Source organism: Rhinolophus hipposideros (genome assembly GCF_964194185.1).
Source record: "Rhinolophus hipposideros genome assembly, chromosome: 7".
NCBI classification, from domain to species: Eukaryota; Metazoa; Chordata; class Mammalia; order Chiroptera; family Rhinolophidae; genus Rhinolophus; species Rhinolophus hipposideros.
In genome coordinates, this window is record NC_138053.1 from 69,047,799 (window position 1) to 69,067,028 (window position 19,230).

The window sequence follows — 19,230 nt, forward strand, 5'->3', positions numbered from 1 at the left end:
AGCCTTCCAATAAAAGCAGGAAGAATATTACTAGCCCCATGAAAATATAGATACAAGCAGGATAATCTGTATATTGAAAGTGTAGAATGAATATTTGCATATGTTATTCCTTTTTTTCCCCACAATTGACTATTTCTAGTGAGTAAAGTATTTTTTCATATTTGAAATAGCTTGAAAATAATTTCTGAATGAACTGTCACTGTATTAAATCTCACATCAAACACCCTATTTTATAAGAAATTAGGTCAATATTTTCCATAATGCATGATGAGTGGAAACAACTGATAAAAAGTTGCAATTTATGTAATAAGATTATGATTAAGGTAACTGAAGGCAGTACAACCCTCTGCACAACTTGTGGCAATTTATTTGTGTGATATTCAAATACAGGATGGATTCTATTCTTTCACAAAATAACTGTATTTAGTGTTTGTAAAAGTAAAACTGATCAACAAACACATTGTTAGGAATCACTGACCTGCTCAGCCATAACCATTCTTCCTGAAGCTTCTCTGAATGAGAGAGACCATTTATAAGTGAAAGGCATGCTAGAAACCTGGAAAGTAAAGTAGTATTCACTTTCTAGGAAACAACACCCTTTTTACCAATACCCTTTTTTCTCTCAAAATCCTGGGAAAATACATATGGTGATAGTAGCTACTCTGGAAATTCAGTAGACTATTTAGGTTGTATTCATAATTTGTTTCCTTATAGTGTAGTGGCTGAATTTAGAAGTGAGGAGGAAAGTAAGAAGTCAAATACATCAAATTCATGGTGAATTAAAAGAGCCTTCAAGCCTGAAATACAGAATGCATATATTTACTACTCACCAATAGAATATTGATAGAGCAATAAGAATATGTTATATAATATAATATATAATAAATATATAATATGTATATTATATAATAAATATGCCAGGTACCTCACTACATACTCCATGTATGTTATAAAATGTAATCTTCACACAAAACTAGGAATTTGTTTTAGCATTCCCGTTCATACAAATATGGAAATGAACGTTTGTCTAATACAGAAAGGGCTCAGTGAGGTTCTAAGGCAGGCATAAGGGACTGAAGTTCATGCTCTTGACCATATCATACCATATCATAATAGTTCCCCCTTATCTATGGTTGTAATCTCTGCAGTTTCAGTTACCCACGGTCAACAATGGTCTGGAAATATTAAATGGAAAATCCAGAAATAATTTGGAAGTGTTAAATTGTGACCTGTTCTGAGTAGTATGTTGAAATGTCACATGGTCCCATTTCATCCTGTCTGGGACATGAATCATCCCTTTGTCCAGCCTATGTATGTACAGTATTGTAAGATATTTTGAGAGAGAGAGAGAGAGAGAGAGAGAGAGAGAGAGAGAGAGAGAGAGACTACATTCACATAAGGTTTATTTCAATATATTGTTATAATTATTGTATTTTACTATTTTTGCTGTTGCTTTCTTAGTATGCCTAATTTATAAATTAAACTTTGTCCTAGGTATGTATGTATGTACAGGAAAAAACAGTATCTATAGGGTCCGGTACTATTCGCGGTTTCAGGCATCCACTAGGGCTCTTGGAACGTATTCCCTGTGAAAAAGGGAGTTTGCTGTATGGTTGCTCTCCATTCTATAATCTAGTCAGCTTACTCTACTCCCTGTCTGCAGGGCATCTCAAGTCCCTTACTCTTCCTGGATTTTCATTCTGGCCACACTTTTGCACCTTCTCCAGAGAGACTTCTGCTGGCCTAGCCTTCAATGCCCAGCAGATCCCATTTCTTTGATTATCAGCCCTGACTAATCTACAACTATTGATCTCGCCGTTCTTTCTCTTTTTTTTTTTTTAACAAGTTTATACATTGCTTCATACATCTTTCTTTCTTTCTTTCTTTCTTTCTTTCTTTCTTTCTTTATTTATTTATTTATTTATTTATTTATTTATTTATTTATTTATTTTATTCGGGAAGGGGAACAGGACTTTTATTGGGGAACAGTGTGTCAATCTTAGTTGTGGAGGGTGCTCTTCAGCTTCAAGCTGTTATCCTTTCAGTCTTAGTTGTGGAAGGCACAGCTCAGCTCCAGGTCCAGTTGCCGTTGCTAGTTGTAGGGGGCGCAGCCCACCATCCCTTGCGGGAGTCGAACCAGCAATCTTGTGGTTGAAAGGATGTGCTCCAACCAACTGAGCCATCCAGGAACTCAGCTTCAGCTCAGCTCAAGGTGCTGTGTTCAATCTTAGTTTCAGGGGGCGGAGCCCACCGTCTCTTGCAGGACTCTAGCAACCTTGTGGTTGAGAGCCCACTGGCCCATGTGGGAATCGAACCTGCAGCCTTCAGAGTTAGGATCATGGAGCTCTAACTGCCTGAGCCACCGGGCTGGCCCCTCTCCCTTCTCTTAACCTCCTCAACAATTAGCCAGTAGCTTACCACACAGTTTAGCTCTGCAGTTATTTTACATGTGCTAGTTCTTTTCTACCAACTGAGTAATAATTCATTTGATAAAGGGTTGTCTTTGTTGTTTGTCACCCTTTAGAGTTCTAAATCTAACACTGGTTATTTCAAGTATATTCACCAAACATTTATTATGTTTAAATTTCCAGGCTCCACACCATGAACTTCTAAAGATATAAAGTTTAGTGAAACATAATTCCCACCCACTGTTGTTTGGAATCTACTGAGGAAAACTTACATAAAAATGAATGCCACTTTATGTTGTAGGATCCCTTCATATATCTGTGTACGATGACATTCGATCTCATGATAACTCTATGAGGAAGGTCATTTCTCAAAGGAGCAGGCTGAAGTCCAGATCCCAAAGCCACACAGACAGTAAATGGTAATGTGAGGGCCAGACTCTAGATCCAGGACTTTCAATGATAACTAGATGCCTAATCAAGGGTCCTCAACACAGTCAGAGAACTGAACACACATTCTTTGAACTCTCATGTGCCAGACACTGAGTTGCTAGAGAAACAGTGGTTGGTTGCTTTGGATGCTCCCCAAAGGAGATCCTAAAACAAGGAATTTGTCACAGGTAGTTTTCTTAATAGATGAACACAGGAAGCAAAAGGGACAAAGGAAAGAAAAGTGAGACAGGGAACATAGAAAACAGTTAAGGAGGCCACTGGGGCTCAATTCTGCTGGACATACTCTGAGACCCTAAGAAACTTGGAGACAGGAAGGGGGTATACCTGAACATCATCTCCTATCCACTATTAGCTGAGGATTTCAGGGGAGAGGGCATATCCTGACCCCTGTTCTTCGTTGCTTTCAGGCAGGGAACTAAAGACAAACGAGCTCATGTTGTGGGAGGGTGCAAGCCTGCCAAGAAACTTTCTACCACAGGTGTAGATTAATTCAAAGGCTGACAGAGGAAATATTGGGGAGACCATGAATAGTGTCTGCTACAGCAATGAGTAAAACAAACATGTTCAACTATGGCTTTGCTGTCTTGGAATTAATATTCTCAGAGAAAAAGCTTACAACAAAGTGTAATGGGAACACAAAGAAGGAAGAGAATAACCTAGATGTTCTGTATGTTGATGCTGTCGTGAGGTTTTCCATCCACCAACCTCACTGTCAGATACAGGACATACAGACACACTGCTCTATAATAATCGAAATGATTCATGTTCATATATTAAGACACATCTGATCTAGTACACAAGTGCCAGTAATGATTCCAGGAGAAGGAATTGTGCTAGCCCACCCTGAGAAGTAACAATTTATGTTCTCTCCAGTGGCGTCCTTGGCCACAATCACTATCACAGTAAAAAAAAAAAAAAAAAAAAAAAAAGAAATATATATATATATCACTCTTATGAACAGTACCAGAGAGAGTTTATTTTTAAAAAAGTGTTATATGAATGTTGGCTATAAAACAATGTTGACAACCTATCAAATTGCTTCCTTCCATAAGTATTGATCCCTAGTAAACATCTTATACCCCAAACTCCACTTCAGCATCTGCTTCTGGAGAATCCAAGCTGTATGAAGAAAAATGGGGCAAATATCATGCAATCTAATACTTAAAAAAAAAAAAATCAGAATCTATGATACTCATAGAATATTATAGCTGGAAGTAACAAGAAATAATCCTAGTCCAATGTTTTCATTTAATACAAAACAAAACAAAAGACCTGACGAGGTCAAGTGAACTGGCCCAAGTGGCAGTGACTTTAAGTAAAAAAAAACAGTATTCCATTTAACTGGTCAATAATTTTAAATTATCATGATTCCTAAATGTGGGTTTTGGTGTGAGGGAAAGTGAACAACCATTAAATAATTATCAGGTATTTTTTTTTATTTAATCAATTTTAGAAATACTTGAAAACTTTCTGCAAATACACCTGTACTAGGATACCCCACAGACCCAGCAGGCTATGGGCATCATGGGAGTTATCGTCATGCCACACAACATGTACTTATATGCTGTACTTTAGTCATTTCCAGGTAGGTAAACCAAGCCAAAAAGCAGGAAGTTCAAGAAGCCAATAAATACTTTTTCATTGAATCCTGCAGAGGTCCTGAAGAGTTTAATGTTGGAATGATAGCAACAAACTGTCAGCTTTTCAAAGATCCTACCTAATCCATTTCCCAGGTTAGGGGACAGTAAGAAAAAAATTCCGTCTTTCAAACAGATGCACACAGTCTTCCCCAACAAACAGATGAGTCCTAAATGCAGTCTGTACAACAGCACATATTTTTGGCTATGTTCACACAGTAAACCATGGAGATGCACTAGCTCTGATGGCTACCTGGACCAGGCAATCTGATCTAGTGTTTACTTAGTATAGTCACTGGTGGCTTTTTTGGTCAGGACTTTAGAGATGCTTACTATTGTGAGCACACAATCCAGGAAGGACATGTCCAATGCCATGGAACATTGACAAATCAAATAAAACACAAAGCTCGGATAAGCCACACTGACCACAGCAACCACCGCATACAATAACACATGCCCTAGTTCCTGGACATAAACCACAACAAAGAACAGATGATAAGGACCATGATCCTACCTGCAATCCTCCAGCCCTTTCCATTTGCAAATTCACTCATTACTGGCCACAGGCTCATAAATATGAAGGTGTGTATGACAGCAACAGGAAATTGGAAGCTTTGTAGAACACTGAGGAAGTCATACATCCCCATTAGATGTTCTACATGTTGGAAGATGACAACAAGCAGAGTGAGGATAATGGCAACAGAGCTGGTCAGAATTACGGGGGCAAAGTATGGCCATCTTAGGTTCAGAAATCCCTCCCTGACAAACTGGCCAAAATAGGTTCTGTCATGGTGGAGCTCTGTCCTGCAGCCAGGATCCCCACTGCCCAGATGTAGAATGGAGCAGGCCGAAGTAACATCCACTTTTATAGATGAACAACACCCCCTTTATAAATGTCCACAACCAATGTTGAGTTATCATCAGGTAAAAGGCCCGTTTGGGGACTGCTGCTATTTCTACAGACTTCAATCACCTGCTGGTTGGTTTTCGCAAAAAAATACTTCAGCATGAGTGAGACAACAAAGACATTGGTGATGAAGGAAACAAAGAGAGCAATGCGGGATTCAGTGAAAAAGGACTATCAGCCTCTTGAACTTCCTACTTTTGGGCTTGGTTTATCCATCTGGAATGGACAAGACATTGTGTGGCATGAGGACAACTCCCATGATGCCCACAGCCTGCTGAATTTGTGGGGTGCCACAGCCTGAACTAGACAAAAGGAACATGCCCTTGAGTACCTTGCTCTGGTTGGGTCTCACTGTAACACATTCATTTCCAATTGTGAGGGCCATAACAATGATGAGAAAGTCAAAAACTGGTTCTATCTTCTGCAAGCCCTATTTGTCCCAAAAGAGAAATGCACTAGTGATGAGTGCTCCACCCCATAGAGGAAGCCTTCCTACAGACAGATCAATGACAATGGCTGAGCCAATAAATTCTTGCATATCTGCGCCAATGATAGCTAACTCACCCTCAGCCATAGGATAATTCGTGGGCAGCCCAGCAACCAATTTCATTCTAGCTTCAAAGGTCTGGAGCAAGAGCCCCACAACAGTGGCCAACAGAAGAACCCAGAGCAACTTAAACCCAGCCATTGCTCCAGACTGCAAATCAGGTTCAGTGTTTTCTAGATCCAGGTAGTCAATGCTCTTAAGAAAGCCTGGTCCCATGAGCCCAGAGTTTATGAAAGCTAAAACAAAATTACTCCTCCTTAGCAATAGCGATCTTCTCATCAAAGTAGGGGGTGAAGGACTCTTCTGAGTGCCTGGTGGACTGTGGAAGAGAGGAGTTACTGCAGGGTTGATGGCACCAAGCCTGGCTGAGTCCCCACAGTCTTCAGAAGCATCATCATCTGGCATCTTCTGTTCAGGACCCAACTCCATGGTGCTCTTAGAATTGGATTCTGGCACCTTACCAGCTCTGCAGTCACCTGACACGCTGCCCCACACTGGCGGCTCCATATCCTCCATTTCTTTTTAATTACTCATCCGGAGACACATAGTAATGAATCCTTTTTTCTCTGTGAAAAGCAATCTCCCTAATATAGTAAAAATTATTACTAAATTTCCTTCTCCATATTAAAAAATTCTAATTTATTTCATTTATATAAATTATTTCACACTCTTATTTAGTGATTCTTTCATAAGGAGTCATGTCATGTATGTCTTATTTAGTGATTCTTTCATAAGGAGTCATGTCATGTATGTTCACTTTGAAATATTGGGAAAGAATACCATCAATTTAACTTTATAGACTTGCCAAAATAAAACATGAAAGTTAAAAATCACATTAGTCCGGTGATTTGATACTAAAATAATTGAATTCCTGGAAAGATTTAATGTTAAAATGACTATGAGGTTTTTTTCATATTTCCAAAAATATTTCTTCTGTATATGTCAAAAATACAAACATATCTTACAGACTCTCACATACTCAGGACCATCCACACACAGAATGACAAAGGACCATATCATCCTGGAAATACAAACAGCACATTATCATTGATGAAGTCTAAGTTTAGATGTTTTGTCTGAACTTTGAATTTGAACTGTAGGACAAAAATGTCGCCCAAAATACGTTTTTAGATTCAATTTTCTAATTCCTTGTCTTGTTAACTAGCAGTAAGATTTTTGAATTCCTATCTAAAACTCAGGCTTTGTAAATGCCTAAACCTCAATTGTATATGCAAATACCACAGCTTTTCATACTGTGTGAAATAACTGCACATGCAAACAGGTAATTTGACAATTAATGATTCATTTGCATGTGCAAACCCACAATTTTAACATGCAGATGACAACTGGTACATGTAAATAATATTTCATATGGACCCTATATGCCTAGTTTCTTTTCTTTTTAAAAGAAATCCACCCTTTAAATAGCTTGTCTTTTTCTTTCTTTTTTTCTGTTTCTTTCTTTCTTTTTTTTTTTTTTTTTTGCATTATAGAAAATCTGTTAATATTCCAGGAATATTCAGGTAGAGAAATATTTTAAATTTTAAACATGTTTGAAAGAAATACTCCTTTTTGCCCATTTTATCTTCACAAAAACAAAATTTGGTTATTTTAGTCCCAAATTTATCAGATATACTGTATATATTCATGTGATGCCTGCATATGTTTGATTAGAAATATAAAATCATGACACAGCTGATTCAGTATTTATCATCTTAACACTTTGCAACCTGAAATAACATAAAAGCTTTTTTCTTCAAAAGACCAATATTTAAAGGGTGTTGATTTATGTAAATCAATAATTTATCAACTTGATGTCTTTCCTTGCTGCCAGCCAGATGCTTCTTGCTTTGCTCTGCCAGACAATGTCAGCTGCAACACATAATGGCCTCTGCTTCATGTAGAAATAAGAGCATAAATATTTTAAAAATCCTGCTACAGGAAGTAAGGAGGGTTGGGGTTGGGGTGAGAGATTTTACTGGTTTATTGTGCTAGTAGAACAAGTCTACATATTTTATGGGTTGGTTTTATCAGAAGTGGAGGCAGGGACGTCTCTTAGCCTGATTTTTATCTCCTAACAAGCCTGACAGACCAAAGTCTTTTCGTAGCAATTTGTTGAAGACATCTGGTGAAGCTTTCTAGGGGATGAACACACTGCAGAGTGTTCCTCTGGTATCAGTTGGCATGGCAACCAGTAAAAGACTATTCAACATCAGTAGGTTTCAAAAAGGTTGAGGCCTAGTTGAAAATCCATTTGGGCTCCTACCTGCAAAATTCTTTTGAAAATGCACTAAATCTTTTCTTAGGGCTCTAGAGACTGAACCAATATGTACAACTGTGGCACCTTCAATCTTAAATAATTTTCAAAACATGGGATTAATGATTCTAGTCATCAGTGGTATTACAGAAGATATGGAATTACTGGCACTGTGCTAGAGGATATTAGTAGAAATATGGTTGTTGTTTCCCTTTGTGTCTTATCATGCAGGAAACAAAAATGTTAGTTTCAAATGTCTATAAATTCAAATGAAGGGAAGAAAAATCTTTACATGGTATTTTAAAAATCATATATATTTATCCTAAAGACCTAAATATGATTTTTTAATGCTGAAACTAAATAATTTATTGTAAAATATTTATGTCATCAGAAAATTTTAGTATAGAAAGTTTCTTTTAAAAATCATTACTATTGTATGCTAGAATATTCCAATTCAAGGACACTTTTTATATTATTATAATCAGTTTAAGCAATATGCTTTGCTGTCAATTGAGTTATAATTCTTTGATAATTAAATAAACACTAACAAGGTCTTTGGTGGTATACATACAATTTTTATAAACCGTAACTAAGCTAATGTAATATTGACTAAAATAAAAAGTCCCCATGTTATTTTATCCAAAAATACTTGTATTACATTATAGATTTATAGCCAACTTTCTAAAATGAAATGAAGGAAGGAAGGGAGGGAGGGAGGGAGGGAGGGAGGGAGGGAGGGAGGGAGGGAGGGAGGGAGGGAGGGAGGGAGGAAAGAAAGAAAGAAAGAAAGAAAGAAAGAAAGAAAGAAAGAAAGAAAGAAAGAAAGAAAGAAAGAAAGAAAGAAAGAAAGAAAGAAAGAAAGAAAGAAAGAAAGAAAGAAAGAAAGAAAGAAAGAAAGAAAAATGAAATTCCTAAAAACTTGCCCTAAAATACCGGGGATACCAAAAAAAAAAAAAAATGTATACAAGTGGACACTTGGATCAATGTTTCTCAAGCAGTAGTTTTTCGTAATCAAAAGTGTCTGGACCCTGATGATAACCATTTTGAGCACCTCTTATAATTGCAGAAGTCAAATGTGACTTGTAGTCATCTTTTGTTATTGGTATATTTTGAATATTGCAATTATAATACAGATTTCCTTTCTTAAAATGTGTATACATTTTTTTGGCACCCTCTGTATATAACATGAGAAAAATAAATCACAATGTTCTATATCCTAGCCCAGATCATGAGTTAGAATTTAAATATTTCATTTAAATTACCCACTCAACAAAGGGTAGTCAGCAAACTTAATTTTTAAATAAAAAGATGTTAATTAAAATTCAATTAATAACGTTGTTCTTGAATGACTGGATTTCCAATGACCCATAAAACCTGTGTGATGGAGCCCGATAATAACCACTACTACCATCACCACAATATATAGAACAGATCTATAGCAATGTCATGTAATGCCAATGCTGTTCTCTTCCTTACCTCAAAGATAGTGTGAGAATTAATGAGATGATCCAGGAAGCTCTGTGAGTTATTTAAAATCATGCCATAAAGTATATTCAAAGAGGAATTTATTTTTTAATGTACAAGTAATTGTGTTACACTATTTGAGAGGTGCTCAAAGTGGTTATCATCAGGGTCCAGACACTTTTGATTACGAAAAACTACTGCTTGAGAAACATTGATCCAAGTGTCCACTTATATACATTTTTTTTTTTTTTTTGGTATCCCCGGTATTTTAGGGCAAGTTTTTAGGAATTTCATTTTTCTTTCTTTCTTTCTTTCTTTCTTTCTTTCTTTCTTTCTTTCTTTCTTTCTTTCTTTCTTTCTTTCTTTCTTCCTTCCTTCCTTCCTTCCTTCCTTCCTTCCTTCCTTCCTTCCTTCCCTTCCCTTCCCTTCCTTCCTTCCTTCCTTCCTTCCTTCCTTCCTTCCTTCCTTCCTTCCTATATTACATTCTATTGCTTCGGAGGAAATGGAAATATTTACAAGTGATGATTTAGTCTGCTATAAGGGACAGGAAGATCTGAATATGGGTATTGGGACAATGATCTGGCTAATTATCGTGGTTCTAACTCCGATCTTCTGAATGATAGGACACTTACTTCTTCCAAGCTCTTAAATTTCCTCTCAAGAGAATAGAGAAAAGAAGGCTGCCCTTGCTTCTCCCACCAAATTGTGGTAAAGAAAATAAATTTTGTGTGACAAAGTTTTGAAAAGTATAGAATTCAAAGATATAAGTTATTGTTGCTAATAAAATAGGCATGTATAAAATTGAAATTTTTGGATAAAAATATTTAACGTAATCAAATAATACCATTAAATTTCTGAGGCATTTAGAAATTCAGTACTTTCAAAGCTTCTCCAGTGAGCAGTGAACAGCAGTGTTTTCTCATGGATCTAGAAGCAAAGGGATTTCCTTAGCGTCTTCTCGCCTCCCTTCCCCTCTCCTCCCCTTCTGTGGCTTCCCTTCCTCCCCCCCCTTTTCTCCTCCTCTTCTTTCTTCTCCTCTCCTTTCTTCTCTGTCACTCAAAATTGCAAAGGAAGCTACTGGCTGCTGTGCCAGGACTATAAGGAAGCTAGAAAAGGAAAGTCGTTGCTCACTATCCAAAGTCTATTGATATGGAGTTCCTTGCTTTACAGTGGCCAGTACACAGAGCATACAATTCAATACAAAAGAGGAAACTGAGTACAAATGAGGCTGAATGAGGTTAAGTAATTAGTCCAGAGTCATAATGGTCATGAAAGGATTTAAATTTGGTTCTATCTCCAATCTTGCATATATGGGGGCAAATCAGAAAAGCCAGAAAAGTGGCTTTTTTCTTCATATTTATTCAAATAAAAAATAAATGTTCTATAGGGTCAATGAATAATAATTGAAAGTCATAAGGAGGAATCTGTTCTGACTTTCTGCTCCTAGTCCCGCAAACTGGCTACATCAGAGGGAGTCTTACAAGCTCCCAGAATGCTAGACCACTCTTCAGGCATCTGACAGGTTACTGATGCTAGAAAAACTGCAAAACTCTCAAAGTAATCTCAAAGCATCTGCACCTTCGGCTGTGAAAACGTAAACCAACAAACAATGGCAATAATGACACACAATGCTTTGATTCTTCTGCTCTGCCCCACTCCTCACTTGCCAGCCTTTGGTAAATGTGCTTCCCCTTCCCCTCCAGCAGATGCATTCTTCTCCAACCTTCTGACACAGGACATTCAGGTTACTGCATTGAGGGACAAAGGATGGAAAGAAATAGAAAATCAGCATGACATATGAACTTAATTTAAGTGAACTAAAATAAAATTTTAATTAGAACATATGTTGAATACATGGCCCTGGGGAACTGACATGTGTGCTTCATGTCATGCTAAACTTGTTTCAGACAGTGTTGCAAGTACTGAATCTATCACCAAAGTGAAGTTCCAAAGCCAAGCGAAGGCTTCAGCTAAACCTCCCTTCAATTTTCCAGGATGCTAGAAAAATATTGTTGCAAAAACACAAGTATAGCTTACCAAGGAAAGTTTGGGTGAAAGAGAAATTTATAACACAACCTGGAATACAACCATGTGTGGACTTCGAGATTTATTCCATGCTGAGCCTTCATATGTGTTATTCCATCATGGCTTCAGCCACCACACACACAGGACTACCTAGAGTTCCAAATCTAGACATGAAGATTTATCTTCCACCCAAATCTGCTGCCCCTCCTAATCTTTATTCTCAGAAATAGCAACATCATCTACTCAGTGCTTAGTAATTGACCACCCATGAAATGCATATAGCCCATTTAGCAAAAAAAGGGAGGGAGGAAGGTAGATGTCAGTAAGGGTCAAAAGCAAACCAATAGATCAATAAATTGTGAAAAGGAAGGATATGGTATTATCATCGTCTCAAAGTGAGTCAAGCACCACACTGGTACTTGAGAACTGGAGACTCAGAATTTTACCAGTATGTTGAATTCCAATTCATGGCACCAATATTGGGTGTCAAAATACAGTTCTCTTGTTTGGTTTGTTGCTAACTTTAAAACTTGAATTAGATTCTTTGTACAGTCATATACTTTAAACCCAGACAACACATATGAAAAAATAAATAGGTTTTTATCTGACTTTAATCAACAAACGCTTATTAGGTACCAAGTACATTATCATTATAGTAGTGCTGGGAATACAGAAATAAAACCATGGAGGTTTCCCGTCTCAAAGGCAATACTCAGGCTGTGGGGAGGAGGGGCACCCACTGGCTGCAGCACAATGTCCCGAATGCTAAGGGAGCATGAAATAGGAAGTGATCTGTTCTGTTTGAGAGGTCAGAGAAAGGTTACACAGAGGAAGTGATATTTGAGCTGCAATTTAAAGGATGGATGGGCCTTAGTTGGATGGAAAAGGGGCAGGAGGAAGGGAATTCCAGGGAGAGGAAAAGGCAACTGACCAAAGAGCATAAGCTTTTTTTCTTTTTGGAAGGAATATGAAATAATGGGAAGATGATATTCTAGAATGTAAATTTAGAAAGATAGCCTGTGACCTTTTTGTTTAGGACATTGGATACCATGTATGGACTTTGAGACTTATTCTCTAGAAAATGAGGAAAGTCCGTAATAATAGCTTGCCAGTCAACAACGCCTTTAGTGCCTCTAAGGAAGAAGAGGTAAACCAAGAGTTTCTCTCTGACCTGCAAATTTGAAGTCATCATCTAGAGAATAGGGACATTGGAAGAGGCAGTGGGAAGAGCATTAAAAGAAACCCCAAGGGTGGGGCTGGCTTGCATTCATTTAATCTTTCACTTAATAAATGTTTACTGAGCACTATACTGTATACAGCAGAAAAGCTGGATTAAAAAAAAAACAAAAAATCCAGTGGCTACCCTCTGAGGAAATATCCCAGTAGTGAGAAAGGGAATGGAGTGGAGGCAGCATATGCCTTAAAAAGTGAAATATACAGGATATTATAGGAAGTATACCTACCTTTGACTCACTGGTGAAGGTTTTCTGGAAAAGACAATCCTTGAGCTATTTGAATTGATAAATTTGAATTGATAAATAAAAATTAACCACCTAAAATCTATTTATTTTAAATCTATTTATTTAAAGCTCCCCAGGTAATTCTAATGTGCAACCACCATTGAGTGTTACCAAATGAGATAATCTCTAAGGTCATTTGTGAATAGATATTCAAGACTAACCCAAGCATAAATTGCAAATAGCAGAAAATCTATTCAACAATGTCTTCCATTCTGTTAGCACTTCCCCTTTCTGCACCTCAAACCCAGGGTCCTCATGCTACCCAGGAAGCCCCACTAAAACACTTACTCATATTTTGTAAGTGCCCAGTACCAAAGATTTTTCTCCATATTCAATAAAAAAAATATGCCTGGCTTACATCCAATTCTATCAGAGTGTTCGCTGCTGAAAAGCTATCCTTTTTGATTAGTTCTTCACAAAGCTCTTAGTTTACCTTTTACCATTTTCTTCTTTCACAATCCTCAGTTTCAGGTAAAAGGTTCTCTTAAGTGACTCCTAATTGTTTTTTGAGGGGTACAAATTTACATGTACTTAGTCCCCTTTCTACATGTTACCTCCTATCTAAATTTACAATTTTCTATATTCAGTTCACCTCTTACTATTTTTATGATATCTGCCTAGACTTTGCTTTCCTGAATTTATCTCACTATTCTTCAGTAATATTTGCATAATTAATTTATTTTATAATTAATTTTTATAATTAATTATTTGCTTCCCTGTATGATCTCTTATTATTGTCTAAATTATTAATAAATGTTTCGACATGATTACCTTGTTTGGGAAGAGTTGAATAGGAAAGAAAATTAAATAAGAAACTAAGTAGGATAATTATAAAGGAAATAAATAAGTGTAGAGGATGAAATAATTTAAAACAGCCAGGAGCTATAGAAGTATACTTTATTTATCCATTCATTCATTCAGTTGACGTATATTTATCAATGACCTGCAATATGCTGGTTCTGTTTTAGGTACTACAGATTTTGAGGGAAAAATAACATTGGAAACATGGATTTGTGAACTCTATTGAGGTGAACAGACAATATATAACTAAAATGAATATGTATGTAATATGCCATGTGGTAATAAACACAATGAACATTGAAAAAGCTTGATAAGACCACATGTAGATGGGTAGATAGAGAAGCCCTCTTTGGGCCATGTAGATACCTTGGATGATTTATGTTATGATTTTTACGTAGGGATAGATTAGTTCATGTGAGTATATTTTCTCATTCTTGGAAATGGTAAGAATACATTACCCCTTTTCAGAGAAAAACTAAATTGGCTGTGATTATAGCAGAGTACCAAGAAAGCAGGATAACTCTATTGTACTGGTTTTCAAATAGGTCATCCCTATTCCTAATCATTTATCTATAACTTTCTTCAATTTGTCTGTAGAAAGTGTTTTCTCACAGTTGGTAGGTATTTTGTTATAGGTATTAAATTTGTTTTTGTAAGAGAAGTAGCTTTAATGACTTAAAAGTTCTGGTATTTATATTATTTATATATACCGTGTTTCCCCAAAAATAAGACCTAGCTTGACAATCAGCTCTAACGCATCTTTTGGAGTAAAAATTAATATAAGACCTGGTCTTATTTTACTATAATATAAGACCATGTCTTAATATTTTATATAATATAATATAATATAATATAATATAATATAATATAATATAATATGATATAATATAATACCAGGTCTTATATTATTTTTTGCTCCAAAAGACGCATTAGAGCTGATTGTCTGGCTAGGTCTTATTTTCAGGGAATCATGGTATATGTATATGTTATATATGTATTCATACATATGTTTATATATGTATATACATATATATACATGCATATATATGTCTACACACACACACACACACACACACACACAGTTTACTTCACTAGGATTTTAAAGTTTTTCTTAGTGACAATCAACCACAAATATTTCATAGGGAACATCAGTACCAAAGCACACAATTTGAATAAAACACCAAAAAATTATGTTGAAACACCTATTAGCAACCTTAAGAGAATAAAAAGTCAAGAGTGAAAGAGGATAATTAAAGTATTTCTTCTTATATTTTGTTAATCTCCAAACGAAATGGCACACAATATAAAAGAGTTGAAAATGTAAAGTAAAAAGTTGTGTTAAGTTCCTTCCAAACACATAAATGTAGTGCGGTCTAAATTTGATGGAAAGTCACAGGCCAGTGGCTTTCCATCAAATTTAAAATCAAACCCGGTTTGCCATTTCTGCTGCTGACAGGAAATGTCATTGCTAGGAAATAGGGCAGCAAGCTGCTGGCTCCAAAGCATCAGCACCTCAGAGACAGATGAGGAGAAGAGGCCCAATTGTAAACAGAAATGACCTGTGCCCTAGAAGAATATGTGTGACTTCCTGGAGCCTGTTTGTGTCTTTTGGGGCTGGAAGGGCACTGCAACAATCTTAGGGGAAAGTATTCAGTTCCTAAAGACAGCACGTCACATTCTCAAGAGAAAAAAACAATAATAAGGGGAAGAAAGAGTCAAGTGGTATATACTATTCAAGTTCTGGTGGTGATTTTTCATATTCGCAGGCCGGTAATAAGGAGTCATGAGACATTTTTGTACAGTGTGGGATATTGAAATTCACTTGAAAAAATGAGTATGTATGTGTACGTATGTGCATGTATACGATTTACATGTAAACATTTACACAGTACATATAAAACACCCAGAATCTTCTAGCCACAAACAACTGGGTATATATTGAGAAGAAATTTGTATTAGGTTGGTGCAAAAGTAATTGTGATTTTTGCAGTTATTTTTAACCTTTTAAACCACAATTACATTTATACTGACCTAATAATTTTCCTTTGTGTATATGTGTATGTGTGTGTGTGTGTGTGTATATGTATACAGGATGGATATGTATTATATAAATTCACATGGTATACATATACAGCCATAAACTCTAAAAATATTCAAATATATGGCTGGAAATTTCATATATATATGTATATATATATATATATATATACACACACACACGTGCAATCTATGTGAAAGCATATATCTGTGATCAATTTGTATTTCACTTGTTTTACCTAGGGATTTGTACTTGAGCAAAAAGGGTTACAGAGTCCATTAGCTGATCTGAATTTATGACAATAAATCCCTTGATGTTCAACTATGGCAGGAATTACTCTCATCTAATGAGTAATAAATGTGGATAAGTCATGTGTCCCATTGGATTACTTTGCTAAAATCACATTTAGAAGATGGCTAATTGTCTAAAATTTATCCAAATTCAATATAAATTTTATTGCCACTAATTGCTTTTGCAGGTTTTGGAGCGTTAAGCATATTTAAATGTATATGTCATAGCACTCCTGTGCACATGTAATACATGAATAGAATAGTCACTACTAGCCAATTGAAGCTTTTCAGCTATTTTGATAATTTAACATTAAATCATTAAGACTTGAAATATAACTTTCCCTTTGTAGAACTGTGACAAAATCATTTTTAAATTAAATATGTTTGTCATGGGCAGTCTATTATTATTGTGTGGCAGTTTTGACATGACTTAATTATAATATCAGTTTTACCAGCAAGGCCAAATATACTATTACACCCGTTACTACTGTTGTAGATTTATTCACATTGTCCTTCTAAGCTAGCTAAACTAATTTATCTAGTGCCAGCTTACTAAACAGCCCTTTGCAAAATTGTATGCATCTTAAAATAATCTCTTATTTGAAATTGCATATATAAAATTAGTGTTTCTGTGGAGTAAACAAATTTAAAAATCATAGAAAATATATGAATGTTTATCAAAATAAATGAGCAAGATCATAGCTAAATATGTAAGAAAGCATGTACTCTAAAAATATTTCTATAGGAATTTTAATGCTTTTCCTTTATTAAATGAGTTGATATAAAACATTAAAAATATTCAGTTTTGGGGTGAGATATTTTTATATTGAAATATTCTTCACAATGGAAAAAACCTGAGGTAAAAATGATTAGACGGAGAAAAAGATTGAAAAACAGAATTAAATAAGTAAATATATGTTTTCTTAACCAAAAAGTCAATGAGTTAGCCATTCTAGGTCAAATGGCAGTTTGATCAATCTTCCTACTGCAAACACATAGAATATGACTGATAAAATATAACAATAATATATAAATACATAACTCGGTATGTATACTGAGAAGATAAATGTCCATGGGCCAGAAACAGAGAGGGAGACCTTGGAGTTAAGTAAGGACTGTACCTACACTGTCATTGGAAGCCAAACCTTGAAAGAAGTCATCTCAGTCAGGTCCCAAAGCTCATGTGAACATAGAGCTGAGTATACACTCTATGTACTGGATGGTTAGAAGTGCAGATGCCCATAGGCTTACTCTGTTCATGGATAGGACCTAGAATACCACCTACTAACATGGGAAAGAGGTAGAATCACCCAAAAGAAATTAAAATCCCCAGGTGTGGAGCCTGATCTGCACACATGATAGACCTGGGCTCTAGGTGACTTATAAACCTCATACAGGGAGAAGCACAATGCAGAATATTCCCTGGAAACATAAAATCACTAAAATGAATTAAGGCCACATGAGGAAAATCAGTAACATGAAAGAGAGGCTAAACCCAACAATTTTAATAAATTTATATCCAAAGAAATAATGATGGTAAAACAATTTGGAAAGGACTTTAACATAGAAAGTTTAAAATTTCTAAAGCTGTAATAGAGGAAATAGTCCCCATGAAATAAGGGAAACATAATCCATTAAAAAGTAAGAAATAATTATTTTAAAAGTATAGGCTTCTATGAAAAACAATCTATTAGAAATACTAGACATGAAAAACATGGTCAAAACATTTTTTTAAATAATAGATGAGATTTAAAGACACCTAGAAACAACTAAAGAAACAGGATTGGAAGATAAAACCTACAATACCTGCAGTAATATGCCACAAAGAGCAACAAAATCTGAAAGAAAAATTAAGGCATGCAAGATTAATTAAGAACTCCATTTTATATCTAAACATTTCAGAAGAAGAAAATGGGGAGACATCTGAATAGACAATATTCAAAGGGTTTATGGCTAAGGATTTTCATATTTTTCTTACTGAAAAAACCCAAAGATACTGGGCACATGGTAACAAAATTGCAGGATACTAGAGATAAAAGAAATACTAAAAGCCACAATAAAGAAGAGTCAGATTACTTACAAAGAATTGCAACAAAACCAACAGTAACTAGGATGCCAGAATACAGTAGAGAGATAGCATTAAAAATACTATAGAGAAGCAAAACACATGAAATTAAGTTTCTTTTGCCCAGCAATATAGTGATTTCAGAGCAATGATGTAATGGGCATTTGTTATATTTTTTTGACTGCTTCTTTCTAAATTTGAACAAGAAGCAAGAAGCAAAATGAAAGTAGAAAGAATGTGAGGCAACAAGCAACAATAAGAAAATAAATTAGTAAATTCAGATAGTATATCTAAATGAGTATAGATCAAAATAAATTGAGATAATAAAATATGCAGATCAGGGTATATTTAGCTACATTAATCTTTGTTATTTTTCTTAGAGTTTTCAACTCTTTTACAAATTATCAAAACATTGTGTAAGTAGATTTAAAATAATATTGGAAACATTAATACTAGAAACAAAGTTAAAGAAAACTAAAAACATTAATAGCAGGAAAACTACAGAAAATCAAAGAATGTAGTAAAAAAAATTAGCACTTATAAATGGTGAATTAGAAAAAGATATAAATGATGATAAAATATAAGTACAGGAGAAAAAGAAGATAGTCGAAACATTTGTAAAGTTGGTGTTTCTAAACAAAGATGAGAAAAATACAATAGGCATAATAATCAAAGTCATGAGACAAGAAAAAATGTATTAAGCTGAATACACACCCAAGTCTTCAATTTATGCAAAGAGAATGAAAATATATGTATACCAGTTACATTTTCTGAACTTCTAGAATAAAAAAATCTATAAGAAGCAAAAATGGTAGCCTTAA

The 19,230-nt window shown here is 35.4% G+C and overlaps 1 pseudogene across 1 annotated transcript; it reads right to left on the reverse strand.

Annotated features, from left to right (window-relative positions):
• Positions 1–4,774: 4,774 nt before the first annotated feature.
• LOC308499758 (natural resistance-associated macrophage protein 2-like) lies at positions 4,775–6,384 on the reverse strand (annotated as a pseudogene). Its single transcript has one exon. The product of its transcript is annotated as a natural resistance-associated macrophage protein 2-like (transcript).
• Between the last annotated feature and the right edge of the window lie 12,846 nt (positions 6,385–19,230).